The sequence below is a fragment of the Musca autumnalis genome, unplaced genomic scaffold (assembly GCF_047663935.1).
Source record: "Musca autumnalis isolate F117 unplaced genomic scaffold, ASM4766393v1 scaffold_4, whole genome shotgun sequence".
Taxonomy (NCBI): Eukaryota; Metazoa; Arthropoda; class Insecta; order Diptera; family Muscidae; genus Musca; species Musca autumnalis.
In genome coordinates, this window is record NW_027411977.1 from 160,815,856 (window position 1) to 160,835,686 (window position 19,831).

A 19,831-nucleotide genomic window follows, 5' to 3' on the forward strand; every position below is an offset into this window, starting at 1 on the left:
CACACACATTTCTTGTCCATTAGTTTAAAATCGCGTAAAAATCAGAAACAAAAAGGAAACAAATACCTGAAAGTCTGTAACACAAATATTGTTTTGACATGTCTCTCTCTTTAATTTTGTAAATAGAAACATATAAAAATGTATTGAAAATACAAAATTATTCAGAATTCATGAAAAAAATGAATGAAATTTGTGTAGTTAAATATAGAAGACACATTTGAAGGAAAGTCTATTGCTTTTCCTATTCATTTAATGTATATTTTATGTGTTTTTGGTTAACATTTTCGTGAAAGCAAGGAAGGAAAAATGAAGGAAATTTTGTTTATGTTTCTGTTAATTACGAATGGTGTCGTGGAAACGGGTTAATTCGTGTACGTCGTTCGACAGGCGAACAACGTAATTGAAACGCTCGTGTGAACATGACATTATTTTTTCAGTGCTTTCCTTACAATATAAAGCGCTCGGCACATACGGTGCGTTGAGCGTCGCGTTACAACAACCACATGAAAAAAGTGTAAGTGATGCCAAGTTTTTTGAAAAACAACAATACAGCTGCCGCATTAAAGTTAAACGTTCAAGATTTTTACAGCTGCCAGTTTTAATTAGCAATCATTCTCAAACAGGTATACACCTGAATATTTACAAACCATATCTACAATACTCTTTGAAATCCTGTGTTTACTGGTTTTTGTTTTTTTAAAGAATATACTTAGCTTTTTACCAAGTTCTTCCTTACCCAATAGTGACGCTCGAAACAGAGCTTAAATTTATTTACAAGATTCAGTGAGGTAGTTCCAAACCAGCTTTGGCTTCAAACAACCTAGATAACGCTTCCGTTGCAGGTTTTCGAGGCAAAAAGTCAATTTTTGAAGTGAACAATTTGAAAAAAATAATAACGGATTTCGATTGCCAACACTCTGAATCACTAAAAAATAAAAAAATAAATCAATCTGGTAACATCACATAGCGACATACTGATCTGGCAATGGTGACATATTTTCTTATGCATCATTTTCCGACATTCATTATAAATAAGTAGTGAAAGCATTTTAGGCGCCAAATAGAACATTTCAACATTTTTATATTTTTTAAACATGGAAAGCTCTTTAATGGGTTTGTAAAATAAGATAATGTTAACAAATAATAAAAAATGTTATGTGTGGTAAATGTATTTTTGAGTTAAGATGTTATGTCTTTTTTGGAGTATTTTGCTTTGTTATCCATGTGTTCTCTGGAGTATAACTTTTGAGATCTAGGTAGATCTAGGATATTATATATATGTGGTGAAAGGTATTAATGTGTACTATCATTTTGTGAAAAAATTAGCTGAGCCTTTTCATAAAAATCTGATTTCAGATGTCGTAATTGTTAAAAATATGGACATTTTTATGTTTTGGTTGGAGAATAATCGGAAACCCATTAATGTTATCAATTGGATTTCGGAAAAATTTAATAGATGTATATAATAATAATATATAATTTCCAAGATAACACAGACAAACTTTGGCTTTTGTGGCGGAATCTTAGCCGATTTTTACTAAATTTGGAACCTTGTTTTATTAACTTATAACAAACCACAGACAAAACCATGAAATTTGAGCATATGTATATAGGGGAGCTATTTCTATATCTGAAACGATTTCAATATAACTTGAAAAACTTATTTGTAGTCCGAATTCCGTAACATTTTCCAAATTTTATTGTAATTTGATGGAATTTGCATGCTTGGTCAATCATTTGCCTGAAATCGGGCGAACATATATATGAGAGCTATATCCAATTCTGAACCGATTTCAATATGATTTGCCAAAAATGTTTCTATACCAAAATCCGTCACACATTTTAAATTTCATCAAGATTGGACATACATAGCGGGATTGGTGACCCAATAACTAAAATCGGGCGAAAATATATATGGGAGCAATATCAAAATCTGAACCGATTTCAATATAACTTGGCAAACTTATTTGTAGTACTAATTCCGTGTTATTTCCCAAATCGCATAAAAATTGGGCAGAATTTGCGTGTTTGGTCCATCAATTGCTTGAAATCGGACGAACATGTATACGGGAGCTATATGTATTTATGAACCGATATGAACCAAATTTGGCATATTAGTTTCTAAGCCCATTATAAACATCTGTACAATATTTGGAAGGTCTAGCTTGCCCCAGTGATTTGTTGCCTCGAAAACCTGTCATTGGCCCCATCGTGCGTTGGTGTGATCTGGTATAGAAGCCAGCATATCAAGGTTAAATATGAATAATGGAACTACTCCTCAGTCTAATAGTATTCCCCCATGAGTAATTCGTACACCAACGAGTCAGACGCCTACATTGCCACATGTTGAGCAGCAAGCTCTCAGGGATCTTTTTGGGATTCAGTCGAACAATCTGGACAGCAATAGGAGATCTTCTGGGAATATCCATAATCAATCCACAGCAGGTTCCACCTCTCAAACCGTGGTCCTCTGACTTATGTGCTCGTCCAGATAAAGTTCTCCAAATTATCTCCAACTGGAAGATAAGGTTCAACGGTGGGAACAGTGGTTTATCTGTGGAGAATTTTATTTATAGAGTAGAGGCCTTGACGTCACAGACCCTACAAGGAAATTTTGATATTCTCTGAAGTAACATTAGTGCCTTTCTCGATGGTAAGGCCAATGACTGGTATTGGCGTTACCATCGATTAGTACCACCCACCACCTGGTCAATGCTCCGTCAGGCTTTGCGTTTGCAATTTAAAGACTGAAGAACGGATGTTGATATCGCCGAGTTGATACCGGATCGAAAGCAGAAGGTGAATGAGTCTTTCGATGCCTTTTACCATTCCATAGTCGACTTGACCGATAGATTGAGCGAGCCAATATCAGAGAGAGTCATAGTTGAGATTTTGCGTAGGAACCACTTGCCGGAGGTTCAACATGACATATTGAATATTGAAATCTTTACTATTCAACAGCTCCGAAATACTTGCAGGAAACGAGAGGTTTTTATGCAAGACGTTCGGAGAAGGCAGGGCTTGTCCTATTCCAGGTCAGGTCAGGTAGAGGTAGACGATGGTAAGGACTCCTGTCCTGATTCTTTTGATAGGCCAGGGGAAGAAGTTTCAGCCTTGAGCATCATGTGTTGGAATTCTAATAAATCAGGTCATCGGTACCAAGACTGCTTGGCCAAAAGGACCGTATTTTTTTATAGGTGCGGTGCCTCAAATACATATAAACCAAACTGCCAATTATGTCAACAAACAAACTCGAAACTGGGTGCACAGAAAGGTGCACCAATGTAAACCCAACCAATGTCACCATTTTAACCAGACCAGCTGCGGGTTGTCGGAATCATGATTCTGAAAGCCAAACTTCTGAACGATTAACCTATTTATTGAAGCCATTTCATATAAGAGTACCAATTAGGCAGAGAAAGAATTTTTAATGAGCCAAAACCCCCCTCCAGATCCTCTCGCCGAATGAAGGCCTTTTGGACTAGAGTTCACTCTATAAATAAAAAAGTAGTTTAATCTATTTTGTCTTCCTCGAATGACGTAAGACCTTATGCTGACGTTGTTCTTTTCGGGAAGAAGTTTCTGGGCCTTTTGGACACAGGGGCATCCATTAGTTGTATGGGAAGTGACGCTGCTAAACAGTATATAACCTATGGAAGCCCATGAGTTGTTTTTAGGGATTGATTTTTGGCTTATTTTTAACTTACTTCCGTCTGAACTGGGTTTAAATAGTAGCCTCTTGTGTCAATCTAATATATCCGATTTGGACAATCAACTACCCCTATCTTTAACCCAAAAACAATGTTTGACTCGTGTTATTTCCCTTTTTCCATCTTTTGTTGTGAGAGTTCTCGGGAAAACAAGCATTTTATGCCATACTATAGACACAGGAACCGCCAGTCCTATCAAACAAAGGCATTTTCCTGTATCTCCAGCAATAGAAAAACTCATTTATGAAGAGCTGGACAGGATGTTAGCCCTCGGAGTTATCGAGGAGTCTAACAGTGCCTGGTCGTCACCAGTAGTACTGCACCGAAAACCAGGCAAGAATATACTGTGTCTGGATAGCAGGAAGCTAAACGCAGTTACTATTGGCGACGCATATCCAAAGCCCCACATTGAAGGCATCCTTATCCGGCTACCCAAAGCGGAATTTATAACCACTCTAGACCTCAAAGACGCCTTTCGGCAAATCCCTCTTGATAAGGCATGGTTGTTTTATTGATCTCCATTCGCCATGTTCTCCTGAGTACCTAGAACTTCTGGAGAAGATCAAACAAAACCTAGACAGTATGCCAGACATCAAAAGTATGGACGGATATTTATAAAGAAGAACTGAACATGCCACAAGTGAACAATTGCATAACGATCTTGTCTGGAAACTGTGGAGTCCGAAGGAATTTGTTGCAGAAGTTCTCAAGAAAGCTCATGACATTCCAACCGCTTCTCACGGTGGTATTAATAAGACGCTACAACGGATTAGGAAGTAGTATTTTTGGCCAAGCTTAGTAGTAGATGTCAAAAATTATATAAACAATTGCGAGGTGTGCAAGGCCACCAAACATTCTAACCGTATTCAGAGACCCCCAATGGGACAAATGTGCGAAACGAAAAGATTTTTACAGAGACTGTATGTAGACTTTTTGTGTCCCTATCCCCGTTCTCGATCTGGGAATGTTGGAATTTTTATCATCTTAGAGCACTTTAGTAAATTTTCTTTCATAAAACCCGTCAGAAAGTTCTCTGCTGATATTGTCGTGAAATATTTAGAAGATGACATATTCCATATGTTTGCGGTGACCGGAATATCCATAATCAATCCACAGCAGGTTCCACCTCTCAAAACCGTGGTCCTCTGAATTATGTGCCCGTCCAGATAAAGTTCTCCAAATTATCTCCAACTGGAAGATAAGGTTCAACGGTGGGAACAGTGGTTTATCTGTGGAGAATTTTATTTATAGAGTAGAGGCTTTGACGTCACAGACCCTACAAGGAAATTTTGATATTCTCTGAAGTAACATTAGTGCCTTTCTCGATGGTAAGGCCAATGACTGGTATTGGCGTTACCATCGATTAGTACCACCCACCACCTTGTCAATGCTCCGTCAGGCTTTGCGTTTGCAATTTAAAGACTGGAGAACGGATGTTGATATCGCCGAGTTGATACCGGATCGAAAGCAGAAGGTGAATGAGTCTTTCGATGCCTTTTACCATTCCATAGTCGACTTGACCGATAGATTGAGCGAGCCAATATCAGAGAGAGTCATAGTTGAGATTTTGCGTAGGAATCTCTTGCCGGATTTTCAACATGACATATTGAATATTGAAATCTTTACTATTCAACAGCTCCGAAATACTTGCAGAAAACGAGAGGTTTTTATGCAAGACGTTCGGAGAAGGCAGGGCTTGTCCTATTCCAGGTCAGGTCAGGTCGAGGTAGACGATGGTAAGGACTCCTGTCCTGATTCTTTTGATAGGCCAGGGGAAGAAGTTTCAGCCTTGAGCATCATGTGTTGGAATTCTAATAAATCAGGTCATCGGTACCAGGACTGCTTTGCCAAAAGGACCGTATTTTTTTTATGGGTGCGGTGCCTCAAATACATATAAACCAAACTGCCAATTATGTAAACAAACAAACTCGAAACTGGGTGCACAGAAAGGTGCACCAATGTAAACCCAACCAATGTCACCATATTAACCAGACCAGCTGCGGGTTGTCAGAATCATGATTCTGAAAGCCAAACTTCTGAACGATTAACCTATTTATTGAAGCCATTTCATGTAAGAGTACCAATTAGGCAGAGAAAGAATTTTTAATGAGCCAAAACCCCCCTCCAGATCCTCTCGCCGAATGAAGGCCTTTTGGACTAGAGTTCACTCTATAAATAAAAAAGTAGTTTCATCTATTTTGTCCTCCTCGAATGACGTAAGACCTTATGCTGACGTTGTTCTTTTCGGGAAGAAGTTTCTGGGCCTTTTGGACACAGGGGCATCCATTAGTTGTATGGGAAGTGACGCTGCTAAACAGTATATAACCTATGGAAGCCCATGAGTTGTTTTTAGGGATTGATTTTTGGCTTATTTTTAACTTACTTCCGTCTGAACTGGGTTTAAATAGTAGCCTCTTGTGTCAATCTAATATATCCGATTTGGACAATCAACTACCCCTATCTTTAACCCAAAAACAATGTTTGACTCGTGTTATTTCCCTTTTTCCATCTTTTGTTGTGAGAGTTCTCGGGAAAACAAGCATTTTATGCCATACTATAGACACAGGAACCGCCAGTCCTATCAAACAAAGGCATTTTCCTGTATCTCCAGCAATAGAAAAACTCATCTATGAAGAGCTGGACAGGATGTTAGCCCTCGGAGTTATCGAGGAGTCTAACAGTGCCTGGTCGTCACCAGTAGTACTGCACCGAAAACCAGGCAAGAATATACTGTGTCTGGATAGCAGGAAGCTAAACGCAGTTACTATTGGCGACGCATATCCAAAGCCCCACATTGAAGGCATCCTTATCCGGCTCCCCAAAGCGGAATTTATAACCACTCTAGACCTCAAAGACGCCTTTTGGCAAATCCCTCTTGATAAGGCATGGTTGTTTTATTGATCTCCATTCGCCATGTTCTCCTGAGTACCTAGAACTTCTGGAGAAGATCAAACAAAACCTAGACAGTATGCCAGACATCAAAAGTATGGAAGGATATTTATAAAGAAGAACTGAACATGCCACAAGTGAACAATTGCATAACGATCTTGTCTGGAAACTGTGGAGTCCGAAGGAATTGGTTGCAGAAGTTCTCAAGAAAGCTCATGACATTCCAACCGCTTCTCACGGTGGTATTAATAAGACGCTACAACGGATTAGGAAGTACTATTTTTGGCCAAGCTTAGCAGTAGATGTCAAAAATTATATAAACAATTGCGAGGTGTGCAAGGCCACCAAACATTCCAACCGTATTCAGAGACCCCCAATGGGACAAATGTGCGAAACGAAAAGATTTTTACAGAGACTGTATGTAGACTTTTTGTGTCCCTATCCCCGTTCTCGATCTGGGAATGTTGGAATTTTTATCATCTTAGAGCACTTTAGTAAATTTCCTTTCATAAAATCCGTCAGAAAGTTCTCTGCTGATATTGGCGTGAAATATTTAGAAGATGACATATTCCATATGTTTGGGGTGACCGGAACAATCGTTTCGGACAACGGATCCCAATTTCGATCAAAGGAGTTCAATGATCTTCTAAAGCGATATAACATCTCTCATGTTTATACAGCTGTTCACTCTCCCCAGGCCAATGCATCGGAGAGGGTGAATCGCTCCATTTTATCGGCTATAAAAGCCTACGTTAATACGGACCAGAAAAATTGGGATCAACAGCTCAGCTCCATTGGTTGTGCCCTTCGGTCTGCGACTCATTCCGCAATTGGTACTTCGCCATACTACTTGACATTTGGTCAGAACATGATCACTAACGGATCCACTTATGTCCTGCTGAGACAGCTTGAGATGTTGGAAACAGGTCCGTTAAATTCAACCGGAACGATTCCATGCAGATAATGAGTGATAAGTCTGCTGAATGTGCAAAAAGACAATTTGAACGTAACGAAAAGATATATAATTTGAGGTCTTGCGAAGTTTCATATTCTGTTGGTCAGAAGGTGTACAGGAGAAACTTCAAACAGAGCAACTTCGAGCAGGGATGCAACTCGAAGTTGGCTCCGACCTTTTTGAAGTCTCGTGTCAGGAATCAGCTTTGGGTTTCGTTTCTCACCCCATAGGCTGATCTTTTGGTGGGGGAATTGTAATATGCCACTGTTGAGCAATTACTTTTTACTTACATCTTTTAGATATTTTTTGAATTATTGCCACCGTTATTTTTAGCCAGTTTATTCATCCTAAGCGACATCTCTCGAATAAGCCCTTTCATATGATCTCGCCCCAACATCGTTTATTCTCGTTTGTCTATTTGCTTGCAACTTTATCATTTTTTAGGCCTGGAATAATGGCACTATGAATTTTCCTTGCCTGGTTTCCTCATACAAAACTCCTAACAACTCTGCGATTTTGTCGATTGCATTACCGGAGCCCAGATATAAATTTGTATTTTATTAACTAAAATTTAATAATTGCTATTATAACCTAAAATTTTTATATTAGTCAAAAGTGTCCAAGTAAATCTTAAACAGCCATTGTGTGAGTTTCTAAAGTATGTAAAGCGAAATAATCCCAATGTTAATTGTGTTAATTCCTTTAGATACTTTAAATGATTTTGGGACATAATTACAATTATTAAATCGAGTCGTGGAACATACAAATCTACACATATATTCTCCTTTTTACATCACCAAAGTAGGTAACATGATAGTTGTTATTTTTTCTCATTAATTCTTAATTGCATGCTCTCAATTAGATTAAACATTTCTTTGATCGACCTCACTGGTTTGTGCATATTTATTGTCGAGGAACATATTGAGAAGAGAACGAGAACATCGTCGTCACTGCAAGGATCTTCAGTCTGAATCAGTTCTTTCTGTAATCACACGTGGAGCCCCACGTACAGCGCAATTTCCGTACAAATAACAGAAATAAGAAGTTGACCAAAGATAACAAGCCGATTTACGTATTTGAAATCCTAAGTTCTAAGACATAGTGATAATCAATTTCCAAAGATTACCACAGTTTGGCCTAAGAGAAATCAACAAATCCCCTACAGGCAGTTGCAAGAAAGAAGTTTGTCATTCAGTGATTAAAACACAGTACCGTTCAATGGTGAAGTGAAATCAATGAACAGCTGCATACACAATACACATTCGTTAACATATAAACGGTCAAAATTACAGCCGATCTCGCTTATGAGCTCGGATTTCGCTTTGTTCCAGAGTACTGTGGTGCCGTTACATTGATTTCGCTACGCTCTGAGAGACTTAAATTTAATGTTAGAATTAACAGATATTCTTCTGTAAATAAGTGGGTCAAATCTTAACAGAAAATATACGATTGTTTTACATTGCCATCAACATAGCAGATAGCAAAACAGCAGAATCTTCATCGACAGTGTATTTAGCAGCAGCTGACTTCGGAAGATCATTCAGCGTGCAGTCTACGTTAATGCAAGTAAGACTATATTCTTATGTTCTTTGATAAAATCTGTGTTTTGTTTTGTAACGTTAAACAAATATATGTATTATAAAGATCAGAGTAATAAACATCGTGAACCATAAATTAAGATTTGACCATCATTTACTTCTATAGTTTTGTTTGCAGATTTCAGAGAAATGTTTGATTCGCTGCGGTGTTTCGCAGTTACACATTTTTAATAAGGTTTAATTTTTGCATGTTTGCATAACGATGTTTACCACTTTACATTTTTGTTTGATAAGAATCTCCTCGTAGGAAATTATTGAATTATTGTCACTCATAACTTGAATATTTGCATGCATTTGTTACATTATTAAAATTTCTAGCTGTTATTATTTTCCTTTATTCCCCATAGTTACAGATTTCCATTAGATTTATTCAATAAATATTGTTCCTATGTTTCTTTTTAATTAATTACTCAAATCATACTATGTGAAATAAGCAATTATGATTAGCCACGAAGGCATACAGTTTAAGTTTGGTATATCTAAAATCATTGGAATAAAAATGCTCATAATGAGTTCGAATTAAATCTGTTTGAGAATGTGAGCTTCTTACAGGTATTGCTGGACTTTTGGGTATTACCAAAAATATGTTATCGGATTTCAATATATGGTAATTATGGATGGAGGGCTGGTTAGGGTTGACACCTTAAATCCTAACCTACTAGAGCATTGATGACTTTCAACTTGTTTCTGTTTACGACTCTATCTGACCATTCTATCCCTTTGTATGCACACAAATTCTACTAATTTATAGTATCGCAAGTTGGCCAAAGTATACTGGAAGCAGCGAACCCATCTACTCCGACGAGAAATAAGGCCGGTGACCTAGCGTGCTACTACTTCACAGTGACTTTGACACCACCAGCCAAGAAATTCAACTCTTCATATTGTGCGATATTACAAATTTGGCGCCCAGCGTGGGGCGAGAACAATTGAGATTAATCCTTTTTATAAAAATCACGTCGTGCCACTCTTAAGGCCTGCGTAAATAAGCTGCCTTGCCTGATTGCCTTGCTTTCCTGCTTCATTTCTGACATAACAAAAATAAAAAAATAAAGAATGCCGAGTAAATTTCGAACTGCGTTGCCCTTTTATTTTTTTTTCTTTTATCAGAAGCAAGCAAGGTAAGGCAGCTTATGTACTCAACCCTTTAGAGTATATGTATCATTTGTTCTGTCCCTTTCAGATTCTTTCGCAGTGTACGAAAAGCTATATATGTAATAGCCCGTTTCCGCGGTACGTCGTTCGTTCTCTATTCGTTGTTCGACCGATAACTACGAATGAATTACTTATTTCCCCACACAAAATTCTATGAACGAACGAAGATTTTTCTACGTTGTTCGATTAGAAATACTCTCTAAACGAGGAATAAGTATGTCCCATCACTAACAAATGAGAGAATATATCGAAAAAATTAATTATGACATGTCTAAATTCAAAATTGAAAAAATTTTTGAAAACACAAAATTTTTTAGAAAAAAGGAAAAAGATGAATGAAAATTAATGAACTAAACATATTATATAGATGCAATAGGAAGATGGCTGTGTTTCCTTCTTAATTCCACACACATTTCTTGTCCATTAGTTCAAAATCGCGTAAAAATCAGAAACAAAAAGGAAACAAATACCTGAAAGTCTGTAACACAAATATTGTTTTGACGTGTCTCTCTCTCTCTTTAATTTTGAAAATAGAAACATATAAAAATGTATTGAAAATACAAAATTATTCAGAATTTATGAAAAAAATGAATGGAATGTGTGTAGTTAAATATAGAAGACACATTTGAAGGAAAGTCTATTGCGTTTCCTATTCATTTAATGTATATTTTATGTGTGTTTCGGTTAACATATTCGTGAAAGCAAGGAAGCAAAAATGAAGGAAATTTTGTTTATGTCTCTGTTAATTACGAATGGTGTCGTGGAAACGGGTTAATTCGTGTACGTCGTTCGACAGGCGAACAACGTAATTGAAACGCTCGTTTGAACATGACATTATTTTTTCAGTGCTTTCCTTACAATATAAAGCGCTCGGCACATACGGTGCGTTGAGCGTCGCGTTACAACAACCACATGAAAAAAGTGTAAAAGTCATTCTCAAACAGGTATACACCTGAATATTTACAAACCATATATACAATACTCTTTGAAATCCTGTGTTTACTGGTTTTTGTTTTTTAAAGAATATACTTAGCTTTTTACCAAGTTCTTCCTTACCCAATAGTAACGCTCGAAACAGAGCTTAAATTTATTTACAAGATTCAGTGAGGTAGTTCCAAACCAGCTTTGGCTTCAAACAACCTAGATAACGCTTCCGTTGGTGTGATCTGGTATAGAAGCCAGCATATCAAGGTTAAATATGAATAATGGAACTACTCCTCAGTCTAATAGTATTCCCCCACGAGTCAGATGCCTACATTGCCAGATGTTGAGCAGCAAGCTCTCAGGGATCTTTTTGGGATTCAGTCGAACAATCTGGACAGCAATAGGAGATCTTCTGGGAATATCCATAATCAATCCACAGCAGGTTCCACCTCTCAAAACCGTGGTCCTCTGACTTATGTGCTCGTCCAGATGAAGTTCTCCAAATTATCTCCAACTGGAAGATAAGGTTCAACGGTGGGAACAGTGGTTTATCTGTGGAGAATTTTATTTATAGAGTAGAGGCCTTGACGTCACAGACCCTACAAGGAAATTTTGATATTCTCTGAAGTAACATTAGTGCCTTTCTCGATGACTGGTATTGGCGTTACCATCGATTAGTACCACCCACCACCTGGTCAATGCTCCGTCAGGCTTTGCGTTTGCAATTTAAAGGCTGGAGAACGGATGTTGATATCGCCGAGTTGATACCGGATCGAAAGCAGAAGGTGAATGAGTCTTTCGATGCCTTTTACCATTCCATAGTCGACTTGACCGATAGATTGAGCGAGCCAATATCAGAGAGAGTCATAGTTGAGATTTTGCGTAGGAATCTCTTGCCGGAGGTTCAACATGACATATTGAATATTGAAATCTTTACTATTCAACAGCTCCGAAATACTTGCAGAAAACGAGAGGTTTTTATGCAAGACGTTCGGAGAAGGCAGGGCTTGTCCTATTCCAGGTCAGGTCAGGTCGAGGTAGACGATGGTAAGGACTCCTGTCCTGATTCTTTTGATAGGCCAGGGGAAGAAGTTTCAGCCTTGAGCATCATGTGTTGGAATTCTAATAAATCAGGTCATCGGTACCAGGACTGCTTTGCCAAAAGGACCGTATTTTTTATGGGTGCGGTGCCTCAAATACATATAAACCAAACTGCCAATTATGTAAACAAACAAACTCGAAACTGGGTGCACAGAAAGGTGCACCAATGTAAACCCAACCAATGTCACCATTTTAACCAGACCAGCTGCGGGTTGTCAGAATCATGATTCTGAAAGCCAAACTTCTGAACGATTAACCTATTTATTGAAGCCATTTCATGTAAGAGTACCAATTAGGCAGAGAAAGAATTTTTAATGAGCCAAAACCCCCCTCCAGATCCTCTCGCCGAATGAAGGCCTTTTGGACTAGAGTTCACTCTATAAATAAAAAAGTAGTTTCATCTATTTTGTCCTCCTCGAATGACGTAAGACCTTATGCTGACGTTGTTCTTTTCGGGAAGAAGTTTCTGGGCCTTTTGGACACAGGGGCATCCATTAGTTGTATGGGAAGTGACGCTGCTAAACAGTATATAACCTATGGAAGCCCATGAGTTGTTTTTAGGGATTGATTTTTGGCTTATTTTTAACTTACTTCCGTCTGAACTGGGTTTAAATAGTAGCCTCTTGTGTCAATCTAATATATCCGATTTGGACAATCAACTACCCCTATCTTTAACCCAAAAACAATGTTTGACTCGTGTTATTTCCCTTTTTCCATCTTTTGTTGTGAGAGTTCTCGGGAAAACAAGCATTTTATGCCATACTATAGACACAGGAACCGCCAGTCCTATCAAACAAAGGCATTTTCCTGTATCTCCAGCAATAGAAAAACTCATCTATGAAGAGCTGGACAGGATGTTAGCCCTCGGAGTTATCGAGGAGTCTAACAGTGCCTGGTCGTCACCAGTAGTACTGCACCGAAAACCAGGCAAGAATATACTGTGTCTGGATAGCAGGAAGCTAAACGCAGTTACTATTGGCGACGCATATCCAAAGCCCCACATTGAAGGCATCCTTATCCGGCTCCCCAAAGCGGAATTTATAACCACTCTAGACCTCAAAGACGCCTTTTGGCAAATCCCTCTTGATAAGGCATGGTTGTTTTATTGATCTCCATTCGCCATGTTCTCCTGAGTACCTAGAACTTCTGGAGAAGATCAAACAAAACCTAGCCAGTATGCCAGACATCAAAAGTATGGAAGGATATTTATAAAGAAGAACTGAACATGCCACAAGTGAACAATTGCATAACGATCTTGTCTGGAAACTGTGGAGTCCGAAGGAATTGGTTGCAGAAGTTCTCAAGAAAGCTCATGACATTCCAACCGCTTCTCACGGTGGTATTAATAAGACGCTACAACGGATTAGGAAGTACTATTTTTGGCCAAGCTTAGCAGTAGATGTCAAAAATTATATAAACAATTGCGAGGTGTGCAAGGCCACCAAACATTCCAACCGTATTCAGATTCAAATGTGCGAAACGAAAAGATTTTTACAGAGACTGTATGTAGACTTTTTGTGTCCCGTTCTCGATCTGGGAATGTTGGAATTTTTATCATCTTAGAGCACTTTAGTAAATTTCCTTTCATAAAACCCGTCAGAAAGTTCTCTGCTGATATTGTTTGGGGTGACCGGAACAATCGTTTCGGACAACGGATCCCAATTCCGATCAAAGGAGTTCAATGATCTTCTAAAGCGATATAACATCTCTCATGTTTATACAGCTGTTCACTCTCCCCAGGCCAATGCATCGGAGAGGGTGAATCGCTCCATTTTATCGGCTATAAAAGCCTACGTTAATACGGACCAGAAAAATTGGGATCAACAGCTCAGCTCCATTGGTTGTGCCCTTCGGTCTGCGACTCATTCCGCAATTGGTACTTCGCCATACTACTTGACATTTTGTCAGAACATGATCACTAACGGATCCACTTATGTCCTGCTGAGACAGCTTGAGATGCTGGAAACAGGTCCGCTAAATTCAACCGGAACGATTCCATGCAGATAATGAGTGATAAGTCTGCTGAATGTGCAAAAAGACAATTTGAACGTAACGAAAAGATATATAATTTGAGGTCTTGCGAAGTTTCATATTCTGTTGGTCAGAAGGAGTACAGCAGAAACTTCAAACAGAGCAACTTCGAGCAGGGATGCAACTCGAACTTGGCTCCGACCTTTTTGAAGTCTCGTGTCAGGAATCAGCTTTGGGTTTCGTTTCTCACCCCATAGGCTGATCTTTTGGTGGGGGAATTGTAATATGCCACTGTTGAGCAATTACTTTTTACTTACATCTTTTAGATATTTTTTGAATTATTGCCACCGTTATTTTTAGCCAGTTTATTCATCCTAAGCGACATCTCTCGGATAAACCCTTTCATATGATCTCGCCCCAACATCGTTTATTCTCGTTTGTCTATTTGCTTGCAACTTTATCATTTTTTAGGCCTGGAATAATGGCACTATGAATTTTCCTTGCCTGGTTTCCTCATACAAAACTCCTAACAACTCTGCCATTTTGTCGATTGCATTACCGGAGCCCAGATATAAATTTGTATTTTATTAACTAAAATTTAATAATTGCTATTATAACCTAAAATTTTTATATTAGTCAAAAGTGTCCAAGTAAATCTTAAACAGCCATTGTGTGAGTTTCTAAAGTATGTAAAGCGAAATAATCCCAATGTTAATTGTGTTAATTCCTTTAGATACTTTAAATGATTTTGGGACATAATTACAATTATTAAATCGAGTCGTGGAACATACAAATCTACACATATATTCTCCTTTTTCACATCACCAAAGTAGGTAACATGATAGTTGTTATTTCTTCTCATTAATTCTTAATTGCATGCTCTCAATTAGATTAAACATTTCTTTGATCGACCTCACTGGTTTGTGCATATTTATTGTCGAGGAACATATTGAGAAGAGAACGAGAACATCGTCGTCACTGCAAGGATCTTCAGTCTGAATCAGTTCTTTCGGTAATCACACGTGGAGCCCCACGTACAGCGCAATTTCCGTACAAATAACAGAAATAAGAAGTTGACCAAAGATAACAAGCCGATTTACGTATTTGAAATCCTAAGTTCTAAGACATAGTGATAATCAATTTCCAAAGATTACCACAGTTTGGCCTAAGAGAAATCAACAAATCCCCTACAGGCAGTTGCAAGAAAGAAGTTTGTCATTCAGTGATTAAAACACAGTACCGTTCAATGGTGAAGTGAAATCAATGAACAGCTGCATACACAATACACATTCGTTAACATATAAACAGTCAAAATTACAGCCGATCTCGCTTATGAGCTCGGATTTCGCTTTGTTCCAGAGTACTGTGGTGCCGTTACATTGATTTCGCTACGCTCTGAGAGACTTAAATTTAATGTTAGAATTAACAGATATTCTTCTGTAAATAAGTGGGTCAAATCTTAACAGAAAATATACGATTGTTTTACATTGCCATCAACATAGCAGATAGCAAAACAGCAGAATCTTCATCGACAGTGTATTTAGCAGCAGCTGACTTCGGAAGATCTTTCAGCGTGCAGTCTACGTTAATGCAAGTAAGACTATATTCTTATGTTCTTTGATAAAATCTGTGTTTTGTTTTGTAACGTTAAACAAATATATATATTATAAAGATCAGAGTAATAAACATCGTGAACCATAAATAAAGATTTGACCATCATTTACTTCTATAGTTTTGTTTGCAGATTTCAGAGAAATGTTTGATTCGCTGCGGTGTTCCGCAGTTACACATTTTTAATAAGGTTTAATTTTTGCATGTTTGCATAACGATGTTTACCACTTTACATTTTTGTTTGATAAGAATCTCCTCGTAGGAAATTATTGAATTATTGTCACTCATAACTTGAATATTTGCATGCATTTGTTACCTTATTAAAATTTCTAGCTGTTATTATTTTCCTTTATTCCCCATAGTTACAGATTTCCAATAGATTTATTCAATAAATATTGTTCCTATGTTTCTTTTTAATTAATTACTCAAATCATACTATGTGAAATAAGCAATTAGGATTAGCCACGAAGGCAGACAGTTTAAGTTTGGTATATCTAAAATCTTTGGAATAAAAATGCTCATAATGAGTTCGAATTAAATCTGTTTGAGAATGTGAGCTTCTTACATGTTATTGGATTTCAATATATGGTAATTATGGAGGGAGGGCTGGTTAGGGTTGACACCTTAAATCCTAACCTACTAGAGCATTGATGACTTTCAACTTGTTTCTGTTTACGACTCTATCTGACCATTCTATCCCTTTGTATGCACACAAATTCTACTAATTTATAGTATCGCAAGTTGGCCAAAGTATACTGGAAGCAACGAACCCATCCACTCCGACGAGAAATAAGGCCGGTGACCTAGCGTGCTACTACTTCACAGTGACTTTGACACCACCAGCCAAGAAATTCAACTCTTCATATTGTGCGATATTACAAATTTGGCGCCCAGCGTGGGGCGAGAACAATTGAGATTAATCTTTTTTATAAAAATCACGTCGTGCCACTCTTAAGGCCTGCGTAAATAAGCTGCCTTGCCTGATTGCCTTGCTTTCCTGCTTCATTTCTGACATAACAAAAATAAAAAAATAAAGAAGGCCGTGTAAATTTCGAACTGCGTTGCCCTTTTATTTTTTTTCTTTTATCAGAAGCAAGCAAGGTAAGCAGGCAAGGCAGCTTATGTACTCACCCCTTTAGAGTATATGTATCATTTGTTCTGTCCCTTTCAGATTCTTTCTCAGTGTACGAAAAGCTATATATGTAATAGCCCGTTTCCACGGTACGTCGTTCGTTCTCTATTCGTTGTTCGACCGATAACTACGAATAAATTACTTATTTCCCCACACAAAATTCTATGAACGAACGACGATTTTTCTACGTTGTTCGATTAGAAATACTCTCTGAACGAGGAATAAGTATGTCCCATCCCTAACAAATGAGAGAATATATCGAAAAAATTAATTATGACATGTCTAAATTCAAAATTGAAAAAATTTTTGAAAACACAAAATTTTTTAGAAAAAAGGAAAAAGATGAATGAAAATTAATGAACTAAACTAGATGCAGAAGGAAGATGGTTGTGTTTCCTTCTTAATTCCACACACATTTCTTGTCCATTAGTTCAAAATCGCGTAAAAATCAGAAACAAAAAGGAAACAAATACCTGAAAGTCTGTAACACAAATATTGTTTTGACATGTCTCTCTCTCTCTCTTTAATTTTGAAAATAGAAACATATAAAAATGTATTGAAAATACAAAATTATTCAGAATTTATGAAAAAAATGAATGAAATGTGTGTAGTTAAATATAGAAGACACATTTGAAGGAAAGTCTATTGCGTTTCCTATTCATTTAATGTATATTTTATGTGTTTTCGGTTAACATTTTCGTGAAAGCAAGGAAGCAAAAATGAAGGAAATTTTGTTGTCCGACAGGCGAACAACGTAATTGAAACGCTCGTTTGAACATGACATTATTTTTTCAGTGCTTTCCTTACAATATAAAGCGCTCGGCACATACGGTGCGTTGAGCGTCGCGTTACAACAACCACATGAAAAAAGTGTAAAAGTCATTCTCAAACAGGTATACACCTGAATATTTACATACCATATCTACAATACTCTTTGAAATCCTGTGTTTACTGGTTTTTGTTTTTTAAAGAATATACTTAGCTTTTTACCAAGTTCTTCCTTACTCAATAGTGACGCTCGAAACAGAGCTTAAATTTATTTACAAGATTCAGTGAGGTAGTTCCCAACCAGCTATGGCTTCAAACAACCTAGATAACGCTTCCGTTGGTGGTGATCCCTCCGAGCAAATTGTTTGTAATGCCTGTGCAAGACCCATAACATCCCAGTCGTACATTTATTAAACCGAATGCGGACATATATTTCATAAAACTTGTTTTCAAAACTTTACCAAGACTGGACCTTTCTGCCCCGTCTGTAATGCCAAGGTTAGTTTGGTGGATCCAACCACAAGCGCTTCGAGTGTATCCATTAGGTCACAAAAGAAGGTTACAGCGCAGAAACAGGGAAATCAGGATTCCAGGGCCTCAGCTAGTGGAACCTCCACTGCTGAAGGTTCCTCAAACTCTGCTCATTTAAAAATGAGATTTCACGATTGGCCCAAGGTATAGAAGCCAGCATATGAAGGTTAAATATGAATAATGGAACTACTCCTCAGTCTAATAGTATTCCCCCACGGGTAAATGGTACACCAACGAGTCAGATGCCTACATTGCCAGATGTTGAGCAGCAAACTCTCGGGGATCTTTTTGGGATTCAGTCGAACAATCTGGACAGCAATAGGAGATCTTCTGGGAATATCCATAATCAATCCACAGCAGGTTCCACCTCTCAAAACTCGTGGTCCTCTGACTTATGTGCTCGTCCAGATAAAGTTCTCCAAATTATCTCGAACTGGAAGATAAGATTCAACGGTGGGAACAGTGGTTTATCTATGGAGAAATTTATTTATAGAGTAGAGGCCTTGACGTCACAGACCCTACAAGAAAATTTTGATATTCTCTGTCCACAGCAGGTTCCACCTCTCAAAACGCGTGGTCCTCTGACTTATGTGCTCGTCCAGATAAAGTTCTCCAAATTATCTCGAACTGGAAGATAAGATTCAACGGTGGGAACAGTGGTTTATCTGTGGAGAAATTTATTTATAGAGTAGAGGCCTTGACGTCACAGACCCTACAAGAAAATTTTGATATTCTCTGCAGTAACAACAGTGCCGTACTCGATGGTACGGCCAATGACTGGTATTGGCGTTACCATCGATTAGTACCACCCACCACCTGGTCAATGCTCCGTCAGGCTTGGCGTTTGCAATTTAAAGACTGGAGAACGGATGTTGATATCGGCGAGTTGATACCGGATCGAAAGCAGAAGTGAATGAGTCTTTCGATGCCTTTTACCATTCCATAGTCGACTTGACCGATAGATTGAGCGAGCCAATATCAGAGAGAGTCATAGTTGAGATTTTGCGTAGGAATCTCTTACCGGAGGTTCAACATGGCATATTGAATATTGAAATCTTTACTATTCAACAGCTCCGAAATACTTGCAGGAAACGAGAGGTTTTTATGCAAGACGTTCGGAGAAGGCAGGGCTTGTCCTATTCCAGGTCAGGTCGAGGTAGACGATGGTAAGGACTCCTGTCCTGATTCTTTTGATAGGCCAGGGTAAGAAGTTTCAGCCTTGAGCATCATGTGTTGGAATTCTAATAAATCAGGTCATCCGTACCAAGACTGCTTGGCCGAAAGGACCGTATTTTGTTATGGGTGCGGTGCCTCAAATACATATAAACCAAACTGACAATTATGTCAACAAAAAAACTCGAAACTGTGTGCACAGAAAGGTGCACCAATGTAAACCCAACCAATGTCACCATTTTATCCAGACCAGCTGCGGGTTGTCAGAATCATGATTCTGAAAGCCAAACTTCTGAACCATTAACCTATCTAT